This window comes from Photinus pyralis, unplaced genomic scaffold (assembly GCF_008802855.1).
Source record: "Photinus pyralis isolate 1611_PpyrPB1 unplaced genomic scaffold, Ppyr1.3 Ppyr1.4_LG5, whole genome shotgun sequence".
NCBI lineage: Eukaryota > Metazoa > Arthropoda > Insecta > Coleoptera > Lampyridae > Photinus > Photinus pyralis.
In genome coordinates, this window is record NW_022170596.1 from 20,885,947 (window position 1) to 20,902,874 (window position 16,928).

Genomic DNA, 16,928 nt, shown 5'->3' on the forward strand with positions numbered 1-16,928 from the left:
CTAAGTCCGAAGAGTTATAAGGTCACTGTCCCCAACAGGGTGCAGTGCGGAAGGTTTCCATACGGCTAAACGATTGGGGGAGTGGAAGGATCGAGTCTGCCTTGGCACGGCGGATGTGGGAAGAAACTCTTTCTCGCAAGAAGGGATGTGATCCGGGCTGTCTTACTAAGTCCGAAGAGTTATAAGGTCACTGTCCCCAACAGGGTGCAGTGGGTGAACTCAACTAAAGGAAAGGGGAACGGGCTTGGGTATACCCTGAATTTATATTTATATGCAATAGTCCGATTTGCGGAGAATTTGCCTCTAATGCCCAGCTCTTATGCATATTATTAAAGGAGAAAAACGCATTCTACACCACTGGAAATGTTTTCGCGGAAAAAATGTACAAGGACGAAGGTTCGTAAAATCCGCGTCATGCATACTCTTTTATTCACTTTATTAATTGATGATACTTTTGGTTGAAATGTAGCGTGATTGGACAAAATAAAAGAGAAAAACCCTCTGACCTTCCTGGTGTGAGTATTACTGATGCTATTCAGGAAAAAGGACAGGATATATGAATGAAAATCATTCCCCCTGAGCTGTAGAAGCGACTTAGTAAGTTTCTTGAATGGTGTTTCTGACACCTGATCCTCTTGTTCGAAAATGTTGGCTAGCCGAAAGAAAGCCGCGCAAGGGGTCATCATTAAGGTCCATAGAATTAACCCTTTGTTCTTGTTTAGTTTAGAGACCATGTTTATGATTCTATTTTAATTGTAAATCATTTGTACCATGCTATGGTACTCAGTCCTAATACTGCCTTCGCTTGGTCCGGAATAAAATTGAATGTTATATTTCCACTCCTTTCCCCCTTTTTTATGCTCGAGTACAAATTATGTTAATATTTTACCTTCGTATAAAGTTTTTATGACTGTACAAGACAATGGTATCGATATATCGTCTAACTAACATTACATTACTTGCTGACGAAACAAAGTCGCTACAAAATACTTTTAAATAAAGCCTTTAAACTAAAAATCCTCAAATTACCATAAAAAACCTATGTTTTACGTTTTAATAAACCCAACACGCTCCAGTATAAATTACATAATAAACGTACCTATCTATAGTTCTATACTCTCGAAAATGGCTCATTGTGTTTAAACGAGCTGGGTTCTAGTAAAAGCTTGAATATATTCTAAATGGAAATAATATAAGTAACGTAACGTTAAATTTGCTTGGGGCACCTTGAAATTTACGCACTACACTTCTAGCTCCAGGGTTTCAATTACATCATTCCCTTAAAATTTAACATCGATCTTGAGGCGAATCCACTATCTAAGTGGTTTTAAGTGTAATTTTTCACTTTAAAATCCAGCTAAATGCGAAGCTTTTACTACTCAAATTAGTGAATTAGCGTTTTCCATTAATTAATTAATTCTAATCTTCGATCTGTGTGCGAAATTAATAATTTTGGTATTTATTGTTCCAGATACACCTAATTATTCGCATGGGTTTTTTTGTATATAAAGCAAAGCGCTTTTAATGAATTTCAACCCTTAATCCGCCCGAATACCGACGCAGATATAATACAATTCTCATGAAAATTAAATATAAGCGCCTTTAAATGAAAAATATTATCGTGTAATTTTCAAGCATCGGTAAGTGGTAGGATGGAAAAGATAAGGGGCAAGCACGAACTGTCTTTTTGAAATTTCCAATGTGACAAATCTGAAAAGTAAAAGACGGTCTATGAATTTCCCTGTAATAAAATAACAAGGACAAGTGGTCCTTTACCAGAATCTGAAATTGATATGGATTTATACCGTAACAATAACAACAATAGAGGATCTTTGGCGATCTTTTTCCTTGAAATATACGGAAGGATAATTTCTGGGTTTAAAAAAAGTCAAGCTTTCAGTAACATTCAACCAAAGAAATATTTATTATGTCAGGTTCAAGTTTCTATTTTGTTTTAAACTGTATTGGGCGCCCCATTGTCAAAAATGGACGAAACTACAGAAGTAGAAGACAAATTGAAGAGCATGAAGAATGCGATAATCAAAGTGGCTGAGAGGAGGTGAAGTATAGGAGAGGAAAAAGAGTAACGAAGCCACGGATAACATTTGAAATGATTAAAAAGATGCAAGAAAGGGAGAGTATAAGCGGCAAAATAACGGCAGAGGAAACAAAAAAATACCGACGACTGGAAAGGAGTGGAAATATAACATTCAATTTTATTCCGGACCAAGCGAAGGCAATAAATTAAGAAGAGAAACTAAAAGAGCGAGGGAGAAATGGCTGTTAAATCAATGCAAGGAGACAGAAAGAAGAGCTCGATCGAATAGGAAGACGCCACATCGTGTTCAACAAAGTAAGAAGCGTGGTGTGAGGTAAAGGAAAAACTCAAAACAAGATAGCTATTGGGATTGATGTCAGAAATTAAGGCGGCTATAAGAGGTATCAACAATGGTATAAGGCTACTGGGATAAACGGGATACCTGTAGAGGATTCAGAGGAAGAAAGAATAAGGATCCTAAGAGAAATTTAGGTGAGTGCTGCGACGTCGGAAGTACGGGTCAGAGGGGGCGAGCCGCCCCCTCAGTTTTTACACAAGGGGGGCCGCGCCCCCTCTAAGAATGAGTAGATAAATCATTCAAAAGCGACTAACACATCTTCTACCTACGGCATGTGCGTGTAGAAATTACAAAGAGTGTAGAAGTATACGTTGAAAGAATTTGCCAGCAAAACTGTGGAGAGGCGGAAAATTTTTGGATATATTTAATTTTTTATACTTGCTTTCTTTACAATGCTCAATAGTGCAATAAATAGGAACAAAATTTTTGAAACTTGTATGTTCTAGTTCTGCATTATTTTTTAAATAAATATTGATGATCTATGGGTATGGTCTTCTCAATCGAGTCAAGTATCTCTGAGTTGCTCAATTGCATATAACTAGACATCCTCCGACACTTTTTTTAATTTTTTTCAAAACTTTTCTTTCAAAAATACATTATTTGATTGATTAAATAAACAGGTTTCAGGGCCACTTACAAAACCCACTGCTTTGCATTAATTCGTACACAATTTAGCATGGGAGGGACCTTCCAGACTCCATGGTCGCTGATTTTTGCCCCCCCCCCCAATCGTTATTCACTTCCGACGTCGCTGGGTGAGTGGGGTGTGGCTAAAAGACTTTCTTAGAACCGTTATGATACCGCCTCAGAAAAAGAACGGAACAAAAAAATGCGAGAAACACAGAACCATCAATGTTATATGCTGCTAAGGTGTTGTTCCGGGTATTGGATAGGAGGATAATGGATGTGATAGTGGAAGAAGATTAATTTTGATTCCGAAGGGGTTTGTGGACCAGGGAGGTGGAGGTGGGTGATAACATGACTGCATGGTTAGGAATAGGAAGAGGAGTTAGGCAGCGATGGATTCGTAATCTGTAGAAGGAAACCGGTTATGTGGAGATGCAGAAGAAGGCAATGGATCGGGACTAGAAAAGGGAATCTTTCAAAATGTGTCGTTACTATGGACCACATGACTTGGTTGCTTATTTGTACAAATAGCATAGGTTGGTTTAAATAACCATATTACGAAATGTCGAACTCGTATACAATTAAGGACTTAAATTCTCAAAACAGAAATTTATTACCCCTACTAAAACCCAAATAAAACTTAGGAGTTTAAAGAAGAAGGGTGTGGATTGTTTCCAAACTACATGTCCTACAATATCGATCTCTTGAGAGGTGCTAAAAACAATAGTTGATTCATAGGGACGTATTCAGCTCCAAAATGATCCGATAACAGAAATAGTGAATTGCGATATTACAAGTCGAACTGTTTGAAAAATAAGTGTACGTGTTTTTACGCTGCAGAAGTTTTTGAGATAAAGATAAACCGTGCTAGTGCTATCAAATTCCATTCTTATTCTACGTGTAACCTTTAAAGTGATAAGGTATCAAAAAGGGGAAAAAACTCCTTCGAGCCGGATTTGAACCAGCGACCTATGGATTTCAATTTTGATTGAATCAACTACAGTCCACCGCTCTACCAACTGAGCTATCGAAGGTATATTTATGTCGAAAACAACTTTCACTAAACTCGTAAGCTAAAACTAGTTCATTAAATAAAACTAGTTCTGCAATAAATGCAAAATGATAAACACCGCCACTTTTTTATATGATTAAAGTAACATGTCCTTCTTCAAGAAACTGGGTGCTAAAATAATTCATTTTGAAAGCTTTTGAGATATTGTAGTAGGGGGAATAAAAAATTTGATTGTGTTCTATTTTTGCCTTCGATATGGTATGGTTGGGAAGGTCTGCTGAAGCTGCTAAAGCGTTGTTAATTCTAGATCCAATGGGTAACCAAGCTGAAATTGAGTATAGTCTTTGCCTAAAAGGTAATTATCCATGTTTGTTCACTGTTTTTCACTCTAGTCGCTAATTGGAGCCATTTTATTGTTAGGCAAATACTCCAAATTGAGTGAATCAGATTTATGTGAAGGTTTAACGGACCACCTATCTAACACGTGTCAGAAAACGTATAGAGGAGCCTGAGAGTTTAGCCTCCACCTTATTCACCCGATTGGGAAGGACCCATGATGTTCTGCTCTCGCATCTTCAAAACCATCGCTTCGGGTCCACCGTTACGGTCCCATAATTTTTGAAACCGTCACGAACTAAACCAACTATTTCCTCTTCTCAACTGGGGGATCAAAATTTCATTTCTCCCATCTCCCACTAACCTAGGAGCAAATTACTTCGCGAAACTTACGACTATTATGTTAGAAAATGAGGAGAAAGTTCTTGTGTGCCGGCTTTAACAAAAAATAAATTGCGGGCGCGACTCAAGTTCTCCTTTTACTCCTACTACTTTGGGAAATATATGTTCAATGGATATGTACACGTCTACGTTCCACTAACAATTAAATTCTGCCTAGAATACATGTGATATTTCAATAAACCCAACACGCTCCAGTAATAACATAGTAAAGGTATCTATACTCTTGAGAATGGCTCATTGTGTTTAGGGTTTTAGTATACCTCAGCTCGAATGTATTGGAAATGAAAATACATATCATAAGTATAACGTAACGTCAAATGTTTTTCATACTACTCTAAAAGTCTCAATTATATCACATCCTTTTAAAATTTAACAGGATTTTACGAAGCCCTGATATCTTTGTTTAGGCCGTTTAGGCGAATCCACTATTTAAGTGGGCTTAGTGGCCTTTTGCCTTATTATACAGTCGTTCGTGTTATTTAAAATTCAATTTAAATACGCAGCTTTTACGTCTCTCAATAGTGGAAGTGCCTGGAGATCAGCGTTTTCGATCCGTGCGAAATAAATGAATAATTTTGGATGGGAGTTGATATTTATCTGTTCCAGTTCAGTTTCACCTAATTATTCGCTTGGGGTTTTACGTACAACGTATATACAGTAAAGCACTTTACCGAAATTCAACATTCAACCCTCCAGAAAACCGAGGTGGATATAATACAATTCTCATAAAAATTAAATATAAGCGCCTTTAAATGAAAAATGTTATCGTGTAATTTCTATGCATCGTCAAAAGCGGCAGAATTTAATGGAAAAGCACGAACTGTGATTTTGCCAATTTCCAATGAGGCAAACCTGAAAGGCGGATAGAGGTCTGTGTGGTTTTTGATAATGAAATGAAAACGATAAGTAGCGATGCAGAAAATTTAAAATAGACAGATCCGTTTGTGATCTAAAGCTTAGGTTTCTTTCACTTTTGATGAAAAGCATGTCGATTTTAAATAATTATTTAACAGTAGACGTCAAATATTTAAAAAATATAAACCTTCCAAGTGATTGATCTTCACTACATCGAATTAATCAATTTATGAACGATTCAAACTGGAGAGGCTGCGGATACAACCTCTTCTGTAGGTGTCTGCACATTACCTCTCCACCTTGGATTTTTTCATGCAATTGCCTTTAGGGAACAAATAGAATAATTACCTATGAGAATACAACCAAAATCCGAACAAGTGCTTTCTTTTCAATTTAAAAGAATCAAATTAAAGATTGGGTTATAGTAACGAGAATTTTAACAAAAAAATGTTCTGGAAAATTCTAGAACATGGGAGCCAGATGTCTTAAACCTTTAGTGCCTGTGAAATTATACCATAGTAACATCTAAAGAGTTAATTACATTTTTGTTACATGAATTAAATGCAGTTACGTGCCAAGAATTGTTGACATCTGTCTATAATCACTAAAACCACCCACGTCCAGTTTTCCTTGTCAACCTTGTCAAATGTGGCAGACATAATATGAGAATAATCCCGTAGCATTAGATTTATTTGCAAGTTCACACATTTTAGACGCCCAACCAAAAGTCAATGTTGTTTTATTAAAGATGATGTAAAATCATAACATTTAAGTAATTTTCTATGTGCATGAAAAGTCCAAAAGATTAACGCCACACATTTATGAAAGTGCGTCAAGGGGGTCGTTGTCATAACACTCTTGATTTCCACTGGGGAAGTATCGCAAAGCAACGAGTTCCGTATTTTACCAATCAAGTGCTGCAGACCAGAAAATTTCAGTTGTCTGCTCAACTACGATTATTTAACCGCGCAACCGTCGCATGTTCGCATCCACCCTTATGCCGTACGGAGACGGTCCTTAACACTCAAATAATTTGCAGTCTGTCGTCCGTAAATACTCATAGCTGGGCTGGGGGTAATACGGAGCAAAAATTGCGTATTTCTACGTTCCAATTTCGGGCGTGTTCAAAACTATTCGAAGGACTAGGATCGCCTTTTCCATTCCAAGCGTAGTAACGGAAAAACGATGATACAGATAATACGAACGTGCTTGATTTATGGCCTGCATTACTTTTTCCAACGTTTTTGGGAAATTAATGGAATTGTAAATCGGGTTAATGCTCCAATTTTAGTTGACGTGACGTGATGTAATTTTATTTTTTAGTATTATGAAATTTAAACGTGTATATCGCTCTTGGGATTAAATGAAGGCTCATATTTAATTATTTCATCTCTCCAATACACCTTTCAACTTCGTTATTCCATGTCATACTGAAATGACTGTGTAAGGAGTTGACTTATTCCTCTATCTATAGCAGCTCTTCTCAAAAGTTTCAGAGCCAGGTGATAGGTTCTAAAAATGGGACGCGGAACACGAAATAAAATACAGTTCAGAAAATTCGAGAATTATGGGATTCCGTATCTCCAAGTCTAGAAATCTAGTCTTTTCGAAATTTTACCAACTCGAAATGCTGCAGAATAACAAGCTAAAGCAGGCGACCAATTGAAATCGCCCACCCCTAGTGATACAATTGCAAAGAAGAAACATTTTTTATGTGACATCTCTGACGAGATCCTTGGTTAGAAAATAAAGCTTCAATATTACATTTCAAAACGTAAACGATGAACGTTAGAATACGTTCGATTAGAATGGTCCAAACGTCGATGACATTACCGGCAATTTTGTTGTGTCATTTGTAATAAGTCGGACAAATCGCTCAATACCAGATTTTTGCTTTGTTTAGGTAGGGAATATCATTTTCTGTTTCAATTGAAGGATTGTATACCTTTTGCTACTCTCCTTCTTCTCTTTCAATCCCGCGTTTCAGTAAATTTATGTGATAAATACAAATCGCGGTCGCTTTTCCAGTTTGTTTACGGTTCCATGCGAGAATCGTGTACTCATGTTGTACTGAATAGAAAGATGGGCTTTTGTTCAAGAGAAAACAATAAATATATATCCCCTTTCTCGTGACTGTTCCAGTTAGTATCCGAATTGTTAAAATGTAGGGTGTCTTTTGATTTTATAACTTCAATACTTGAAAAAGATGAGAACACTTACTATTCTCATTCGAAAATGCCATATTTCAGAAGACTATGAATATTTTGACTTGTAACGAAGCAAATATGGTTTTACTACGGGTCAGAATTCAAAAAACATGTAGTAGTGGGCCATTGATTTTTGCACATTTGATGATAAAGCTGTCGCCTTCGAAAAAATAGCTTCCTAAAGTAATTAATAATAATGAAAGATGAAAGTATGATGTAATAGAAGATAATAAAATTCTCAATTTAATTAATTAATGTAATTTTCTCCCATCATGGTTAGTTTATGAGTTTCCCTCTGAATCTTATAAGTAACACCAGGAGCATTCTACAAAAACGTGGCATTCGACCATACAGTTCCATTTGACTTTTAACCAAATACTCACTGAATGTATACTGTATAGCAACGTTTCTTGTGACCAATTGCCTAATAAACACGTTCGTGTTTTAGTTTCTAATTATTTCACGAACAAATTACTTATAGTAGGGGAGCTAGCACGAAATCCACTGAACGAGAATGATCAAAATTTTAACCGATGGAGTTCCATTTTGCCCTATCAGAGTATGCTAAAATCGATCGTCTGCCGCCTAAGGTCATACGACTTAAGGCGCTGCGGGTACTTCTTGTGGTACCAATTCTGAAAGGTTGTTTTTCGAGAAAATAAGTTATACACCAAATGAAAACGTTGATAATAGCTCTTAAAAAAATATTTTAAAAAATCGCGCACATTTGATAACTCCGTAAAAAAACAATTCTTAGTCGGTTTTTCACGAACTTTCTACGGTTATAACTAGGTTACTGTCGGATAAATGAAGCTGATTTTTTTTACAGACTATAATGATGGGCACAGCCAATGGATATGAGTGTTTCTTTTTTAAATTTTTTCTCTAATTAGAAGATATCTTATAATGTTAAGATGATAAGATAATCTTATAATTAGAGAACAAATTTAAAAACGAACCACCGTTAAGTCATTAGTAGTACCTATCATCAGTCTGTAGAAAAAATCAGCTTCATTCGTCTAACCGTAACCTAGTTATATCCGTAGAAAGTTCGTGAAAAACCGACTAAGAATTGTTTTTTTACGGAGTTATCAAATGCGCGCGATTTTTTAAAATATTTTTTTAAGAGCTATTATCAACGTTTTCATTTGGTGTATAACTTATTTTCTCGAAAAACAACCTTTCAGAATTGGTACCGCAAGAAGTACCCGCAGCGCCTTAAGTCATATGACCTGAGGCGGCAGACGATCGATTTTAGCATACTCTGATAGGGCAAAATGGAACTCCATCGGTTAAAATTTTGATCATTCTCGTTCAGTGGATTTCGTGCTAGCTCCCCTACTATTAGCTTAATTTAAAGCCATTTATTCATAAATCGCTACCTATACAAATTAAAGTTCTTGGCAATATAGTACAAAGATATCTACCGCTGTTTTATTGAAAATAATTATTATAATACGAGTACAAACGTTACGCTTTTTTGTTATAGATATAAATTAGAGTGTTTCACCATTAGCTCAGTCAATCTACTACCAAAATCGCCAAATAAAAATATAAAAACTTATATTTTTGAAATTTGACCTAAAATGTTCTTTAGACCTTTCTCTTGAACATACCAAAACCCTTTGATTATATACTACAAAAACCCCATACCCTAACAGGCCGCAATTTTGGATTGCATGTAACTTTTTTCAGTTTTTCCTTAAAATCTCGAAATCTATCAACCTTTTCGTAACCACCCATATTTACAAAATAAAAGCTCATTAAATTTCCTACAGAAAACAGTTTTTTTCTATCTTTAACCGTTTGGGGGGTCTATAGATGTATAAGCAGAATTGCATTTGATTGGGTATTAGCGGTCCCCCCCTCTACCATATTTCTGACTGACGTTTAACCTGTAATCAGAATTGTGTGAGTCCATTATTTTGTTTTCTGATTTATTTTAAGTATTAGTGAAAATGGAAGAGATAAGTTGTGTGAAGTGTTTTGTTTGTGATGGGGAAGTTTAGAGGGGTGGAGGAAATAAAGTAAATGTTGGTGTTAAGGCGGGGAAAGGTTTATAAAAGAGGCTAGTTTGCGTAGAAAAGATGGAAAAGCAAACAAGAGAAAGGGGTGGGGTGATCCAGCTCTCCCACTGCGAAGGTTATTATAAGTCTAAGTCAGTTTTCGAAAAATGTGTTAAAGCTTCCGACGTTTCTGAATTTTTCAAACATTTAGAAGATTCTGGACATTATGAAAACCTTCAATATTTTAAGTACCACTAGATTTGGTTTCTGCAAATACTAAAGACATCTAAGACTGAATATTCTGGGGATTGTAGATTCCAAAGATTCGCACGATTTTGAATATTCTAATTAAGGGTCTGTAGGTTCTGAAGATCATGTAAATTGTGAAGAATTTCAATTTTTATACATGGCTTCAATGATAAACAATCTAAACATTCTGAAGATCCATATTTAAATTAATCTTCACGAACTTTGTCCTTTGTAATTTTGTTGGAAGTACTTATTTCATCTGTCCGGTATTTTCCAAGCGGTCAATTAGTTGTTTGGTGGAAGTATGCATCTCCAAACTTTATTAGTTACGTTCGGTTTAAGCTGACAATGCAGCTGGCCCATAACAAAATCTCCACTTTTTCAAAGCTCGTGGCAAATTCAAATTATTCCTCAAGTTTACACCACCCACTTTGATGTTTATCTCAAATAGTAATGTTCCAATAGGAAGGGGTGTAACTTCGTTGAAATACGGTACAACAACAATACACTTTTAATTTCTTGGCAAATAAACTTAGTAAGCATATACCATCTCACACTCGAAGATAAACAATAAAAACTGTAATGTAAATCACTCGTGGCCTCCCTTTATTAATGGCAAAAATTTTTTTTCGTCGCAGAAGTTCGGATTGGGCTCTTTGGACCTCAAAAATGTAATTTTTGACACGTTTGTGTGTATGCGTGTGTTATTCCGAAAAAATATTTAATATACCTACTGTGTATATAACCTGGTAAGCGCCTGTCTTTCCTTATACGGTCTGAACGTGGGTCATATTAACCCAGCATCAAGTTCATAAGATGGTTTTAACCCAGTCTACTGAGTAAATCAGTAGAGCATGTATGTTTTCAAGAATAATTCAATTCAGTATGTATAGGAATAAATGTCATTCTTAATTAATTGAGTCAAATTCGCAAAGATAGTAGCCTCGATAATAGCCAGGTTGCGGACAGCATTTTCCGTTATGTTAGACGGCCATTTTTCCTTATAATATAAGTTTATAAGTATAAAACATTTTTATAGCAAAGTTAAGTTGCGGTGTGTGCTGGGCGTGTTCAATTTTGCTTATAAGTTTGAAGGAGTCTTAACCTCACTTTTATTTTACATTGTGTTAAAATGTCCAAAGTTCACTACTATGCTCTTAGACAAAATGAAAAGAACTACCGCCAACATAAACACTGCACAATTGTAGGTTAGCAGGAAAATGTTATTTATGAGTGATTACGTACTGCGCAGTGACACATTATAAGAACTTCATTTTCATTGGTTCCGCTATTTATAAATATATCGTACAAAAAGCCTCATACCGTAAATTATTTCTACAAAAATTTATATTTCTTATGTTATAAGAAAAAATGGCCGTCTAACATAACGGAAAATGCTGTCCGCAACCTGGCTAATAGGTTAACCAAAATATAGTTACATTAGGTCACTCACATAGAGGGGGACCCCAAAGCCGCGTACATTGCCAGAGTTAACGAACTCTATAATTTGTATAACAACAAAAGTTGTCCGCTAACCGAAAAATGATTACACAAAGTTGAAGTTTGGATCGCAAATTTGAAATTTGGGTTATTGTCGAGATTGCAATCTCCGGGGTTGGATTTTTAACAATACCGATTTTAATCTAATTCAATTCGAATACTGGAGGAAACGGCATTATTGCAAATATTTGTTAGACGTTGGAACTGCTGGATACAAACTTTATAAAGGGGGACGCCCAAACAATTGTTAAACTAGTAATATTGCTATTAAACTTTAATATTAGTCGGCTACCTACAAAGCTCTTTTGAACGGCTCAACTTTTAATTGAATTGTACATTGAAAAATGAGCATCAGAATGTGTTTCTGGCGCGATATTATTTAAACTTTGCGATCCCAAACCAACATCAGTGGTCTACATGAATTATTTTCTTTATGAAAATTAGAAAAACGAGATTTCTAACAAAACAAAAGGTGCACATATTTTTCTGTGCTAATAATTCCATGCATATAAAGCGGCAACAGACATGAAAGTTTTATATTTCATAAACCTGCCAAGAGAAACTTGAAAACAAAAAAGAACTCCATCATACTTTTCCAAAGTATATACTTTACGAAAGGAACTCCTACAACTACACGCTACTGAAACGCAATACAGAAGGAAGATGATACTATTTCTGCTCAAAATATTAGGGTGGAAATAGTAAACACGAGAAAGAAAGCAGGGTAAATATTCAAATAAAGTATTATTCAGATCAAAATTCTTTTGTGCCACACGTGTATTGCGAGAAATTTGGTCATAACAAATTAACTACAGCGCGCGGTCTTTCGAAATTATTTGCTATTGATTTTTCTAATCAAAATATTTAGGTCGCACGCTTATGAAATCAGGTTAAGTAAACGGGAGTGGCTTTATTACTGCTGCTCCAAGATGTAAGATGATAATTACCCCATTCCCTCCCTCAAGCGACTAGAGGAAAAGAGTGTATCTTAGTGAACATAATTTAATTATGAAAACAAGAACATCTAAAGTGTATGTCAACGATGAATGTTTGAAAAGTTAATTTTTATGTAAATTAAACAGCAAGTAGGAATGTGCATATTTTCGTAGTAAACACGCGAAATTTTTAATTTAGATTAGGGTAGCTTTGTAATCAAAGGTCTACACGGTAAATCACACTCACTTAAAGATGTCTTTGTAAATCACAGCAAATTAACCGCACGGCGCATTGGGATTAATTAAAGATTTAGTGCAATGTTTTGGGGAAAAAAGCTCTAACTGATTTCGGCAGTGCGAAGTAAACAGCGTGTGGTACCACCACGGGTAGGTCCGCAAAGCTCGACGGATGGCGCGTGACTATGCGCTTCACCCTATACGCTACACCCCGTAAGAAGTCGATAATGGACGGCATAAGCGAAAAGATACCCTTACAGTCGAAATAGTTAATTACCAAAATAGACTCCTAAGCGGGCATTGTTCTACAATACAGTATTCACTGAACCTACAAATTATCTAAAGACAAGGAGTGAATAAGGGCGGAAGAGTGTGGGAAAGGAATTGCAATTTACTTTGTCACACGTACTTGCAATAAATTAGAGCACTTCAAAGTGCAAGAGGCTTCAAAGGCGCATAAAGCATTTTTTTGGGTACAAATAAATCAATCGATTACCCGCCACATGCCAGCACCCCAAAGATTCTGGTAGCAGAAAAAAGGGCATATTACGAAACGGAATTGTCGACGTATACTACACGAAATTATATTACACGAACACGGATGATGACAACACAACGCAATTTAACGTTATATCCGGCTTTGATTACGCCAAGCCGTCTGTTGCATTACACAATTTGTGTAGTTCTATTATTCGGCTTTGTGATTTTCTCTGGCAATTGTAATTAACGACCCGTAACGCTATCAGACATAAGAAGAGCCATTAAAAAAAGGGGGAGGGCTAGTATCACATAATTTAAATATTTAATTTGGGGACGCAATTTGCATTTATAAAGTTGTACGAAAACAAACGACTTTATTCCATCTGTCCTGATTTTAGTTGGCATAAATGAGAAACTGCCGCAATAGCCTCCCCTTGATATTGTATCGTACAATTTCCCTATTTTAATCGGATTTCATTAAATGGAATGGACGTAACGCAGAGAATTTGGTCTATACAAAAGTGCGATGCCGATTCAAAAGATGCCCAGCCTTAAATTTTACCAGCAGAATTTTCTCATTTTCCCTAAATCTGTTGCTTATTATACTTATATCTACTCCGTACTAAATCGATAAATGAAGCGTTCGGCCGGATTTTTGGATTATGGAAATTTGGCTTCCTCTCGGTTCGAAAACGAATCATAAGTAATATCCCCAATTTTAGATATATAACAAAACAGTTTTCATAGAAAAGAATTACCAAGCCAAAACCCGGAGGGCCCTGTGACCTGGGAGCCCCGATGTACCTTTTCTTATATTACAATCGACCCTTCATCAATTGAAAGGAAATTATTTCTGCACGTACCTACCTACTTAAAAATAATTAAAATGTATCCTTTACTACCTACTCTACAGGGATTTTGTTTAATATATACATATGGGCTATGTATGCCTACTTAAAAAAAAAATCATGTCAATGTTTTTTGTAATGACGTCACCACGAACTTTGCCGAACGCGTATTTAATTTTGATCTCACAAATGCGTAAAAAATTCGTGAAGAGTTTTAAATCGAGTTTTGGGACCGGTAGGGACTTAATTTTTTAATTATTAAATTCTTGAATGGAAAAAGAATGTTAAAAACAACTCTCGTTTGTCGCATATAATGTTGGTTGCCTATAGCATAAGTTTTTATATACATTTAAGAAAAATTCTATTCCCTGTATAGTGTATATTAAATTAAAAACGTATAAATAATAAGGATGAAAAAATAATGTTACAAGAAATGAGTGCCACGTCATCGTTAAATCTCAAATGTAATTACATTTAGATCCCCATTGGAAGGAATTGTTCACGATGTACCTAGGTATTTCAATTAGTTGTAAACGTTGCATGTGAAACATGTAGTATATTAGTATATACCAGTAGTGTTTGAAATTGTACTTTTTGTTGATATTTATTATAAATTATAATATGACAAGAGTTAGCACTTTCCAGTGTTTACTCAATTGTCATATTTATTATCGATTCCTGAACAAACACTGCCGTAAGTTCTATAATACTTATAAAGTTATAACTTTCCATTTATAAGGGCACATTAAAGTCGAACCTTTGTCAGAAATTTGTTACTTTTTTCAATGCGAACATGCACATTTTATAAACGTTTCTAAAAATCCCAATAAAAATTATATTTTGAATAAATTAAGTTCGCAAAAGAGTCGTATAGAATTACATAAGATAAAATTATGATATTTAATACCCTTGTTATAAACTACCTGTCCTAAAATAGGTAGACAGCAGGAATTGCACTAATTATTTAAGGTGTGCACTAGACCCACCCTTTGCCACAAGCCTAACAGATTGATTTATTGGCTGTAGCATTGCAACATCCTTTAAATTACAACGTCAGTAAAATTTGTTTATTGTAGGCCAAAATTGGATCATGCTATTTTTGTTGTGCCCTTACTGAATATCAATGAAAACACAATTTGTCAATTTCATGTAAACATTACTCTAGTTTTCAAGAAATAATCGGGCGCTTATTATTACTATTATTAAGCTTTGAATCGTAACCTCCCTTCGAATACCTAATCGCCGAGAGTTTTGAGTATTGGAAAATAAAAAGCTTCTCGCCCAATAAAGTAAAAAAAATAATAAAGGCACACTCCTGCACCTGAATAGTTTCTTAACACGCCAAAGCTACAAGTTTAAAGATATTGTTAAACAATGGAATACGATATACGAAACCATTCACATGTTCGAAATTATTTTTTCTTAAGACACTAACGGTTTTTCAGAAAATTTGATTCAGTATGCACTCCTCCTCAAAGTATAGTAATTGTGGCGGGAAAAGGGAAGATAGGGCCCTGAAATGGAATTAAAAGTCGAAAAATCGAAGTTGATGAGATTTGGGAAGTGGAGAAGGTAGGAAAAAGGTGACTAAATGAAAGTGGAACCGAATGGGTAAAGGACGTAGTAGAATTTAAATATTTAGGATACCAAATGCAACTGTAATGGGACAAACTCACAAATAAGGAAATGAAAGAGAAAAAGAGAGAAGTGGCGATGAGACAGGTGTGGGGAATAGGAGGGAGGAATTTGAAAAACAATTTCAGATTAAGAAAACACTTTTTCGACTTTGGAAGAGTGGTGATGTAGAAGATGGAGAAGATAAGGACAGAGCTGGGACGCCGGGCAGTAAGAGTCGAGGGAAGGAGAGAAAGAGAATGTGAAATGGTGAAAGAAGGGTTAGCAAGGAGGATGTATACAATAGGGGTTTGTTTGGTAGGAACGAAGGGGAAACTATTACGAAAGAAACGGATACGGATGGGCAGAAATCGAAAGGAGGGGAGAAATAGAGGAAAGTATGGAAGGAAAACTTGTAAAAAGGGACAAAGACGTACACGTTCAGCTAGGGTGACGGGGGAAGAACAGAGTGAAGGGTAGGACCTGCTAACCGAAATGGAGCCGGAAGAAGAAGCAATATAATTGGTCTATTCAATAAAGAATGTTTTCAGCATCACAAAATCTGATTCAGTGCTGCCTTTGTGAACCAGTTGGGGATAGACAACGCTGCGACCAAATCCGTGTAATTGATTGATTGATAATCTGAGATTAATGAAATGTTTTAATCGGCGGTATTTTTACACGAAAGTTTTGTTGCAACGTAAAAAACTAGAGATCAAAAGTGTGATAAAATCGTATCAATTTGGAGCATGAACTTTCGGAAAATCCAAATGCCATACTGTAGCAAATCGCCAAAAATTATTAACAAAAAATGACATCTTTGCGGCGGCGGCGGTTTGGGTGGCTATGCGGGTCGGAGCGGTATGGCAGGATGATTTTCGTGAATGACTGACTGAGGACTGATGCTCATAAAAAAATTAGCTTGCAGCAAATCACCCCAAGAAAAACAAACAATCGACACGTTCAAATATTAGTATGGCGGGCTATAAGGCCCACCGGAAAAGTATGACATTTAGTTTCCGCCATTTGTTTTGTCACCGACTACCAGAAAATCCAAAGAATTTTTTGTAGCATTATTTAATGGGCCCTTATCCTCTTGGTACTTCATCCTCATACAAAATTTCGTTCTCTATACTAAAAATTGCATCCGCTACGAAATTGATTTCCAAAACATTAACAATAAATCCCCTAGTGGATTTTAACTATTTCGCATTTTCAAAAAAA

General features: G+C 35.8%; 1 protein-coding gene and 1 non-coding gene across 2 annotated transcripts in view; both read right to left on the bottom strand.

The window, feature by feature from the left end:
• Positions 1–16,928, bottom strand: part of LOC116170615 — an 89,641-nt gene that overhangs the window by 3,344 nt on the left and 69,369 nt on the right. The gene's annotated exons all lie outside the window — the stretch shown is intronic.
• Trnay-gua lies at positions 3,965–4,057 on the bottom strand. Its single transcript has 2 exons — positions 4,021–4,057; positions 3,965–4,000 (listed from the first exon to the last, which is right to left on the bottom strand). It is a non-coding gene; the product is annotated as a tRNA-Tyr (tRNA).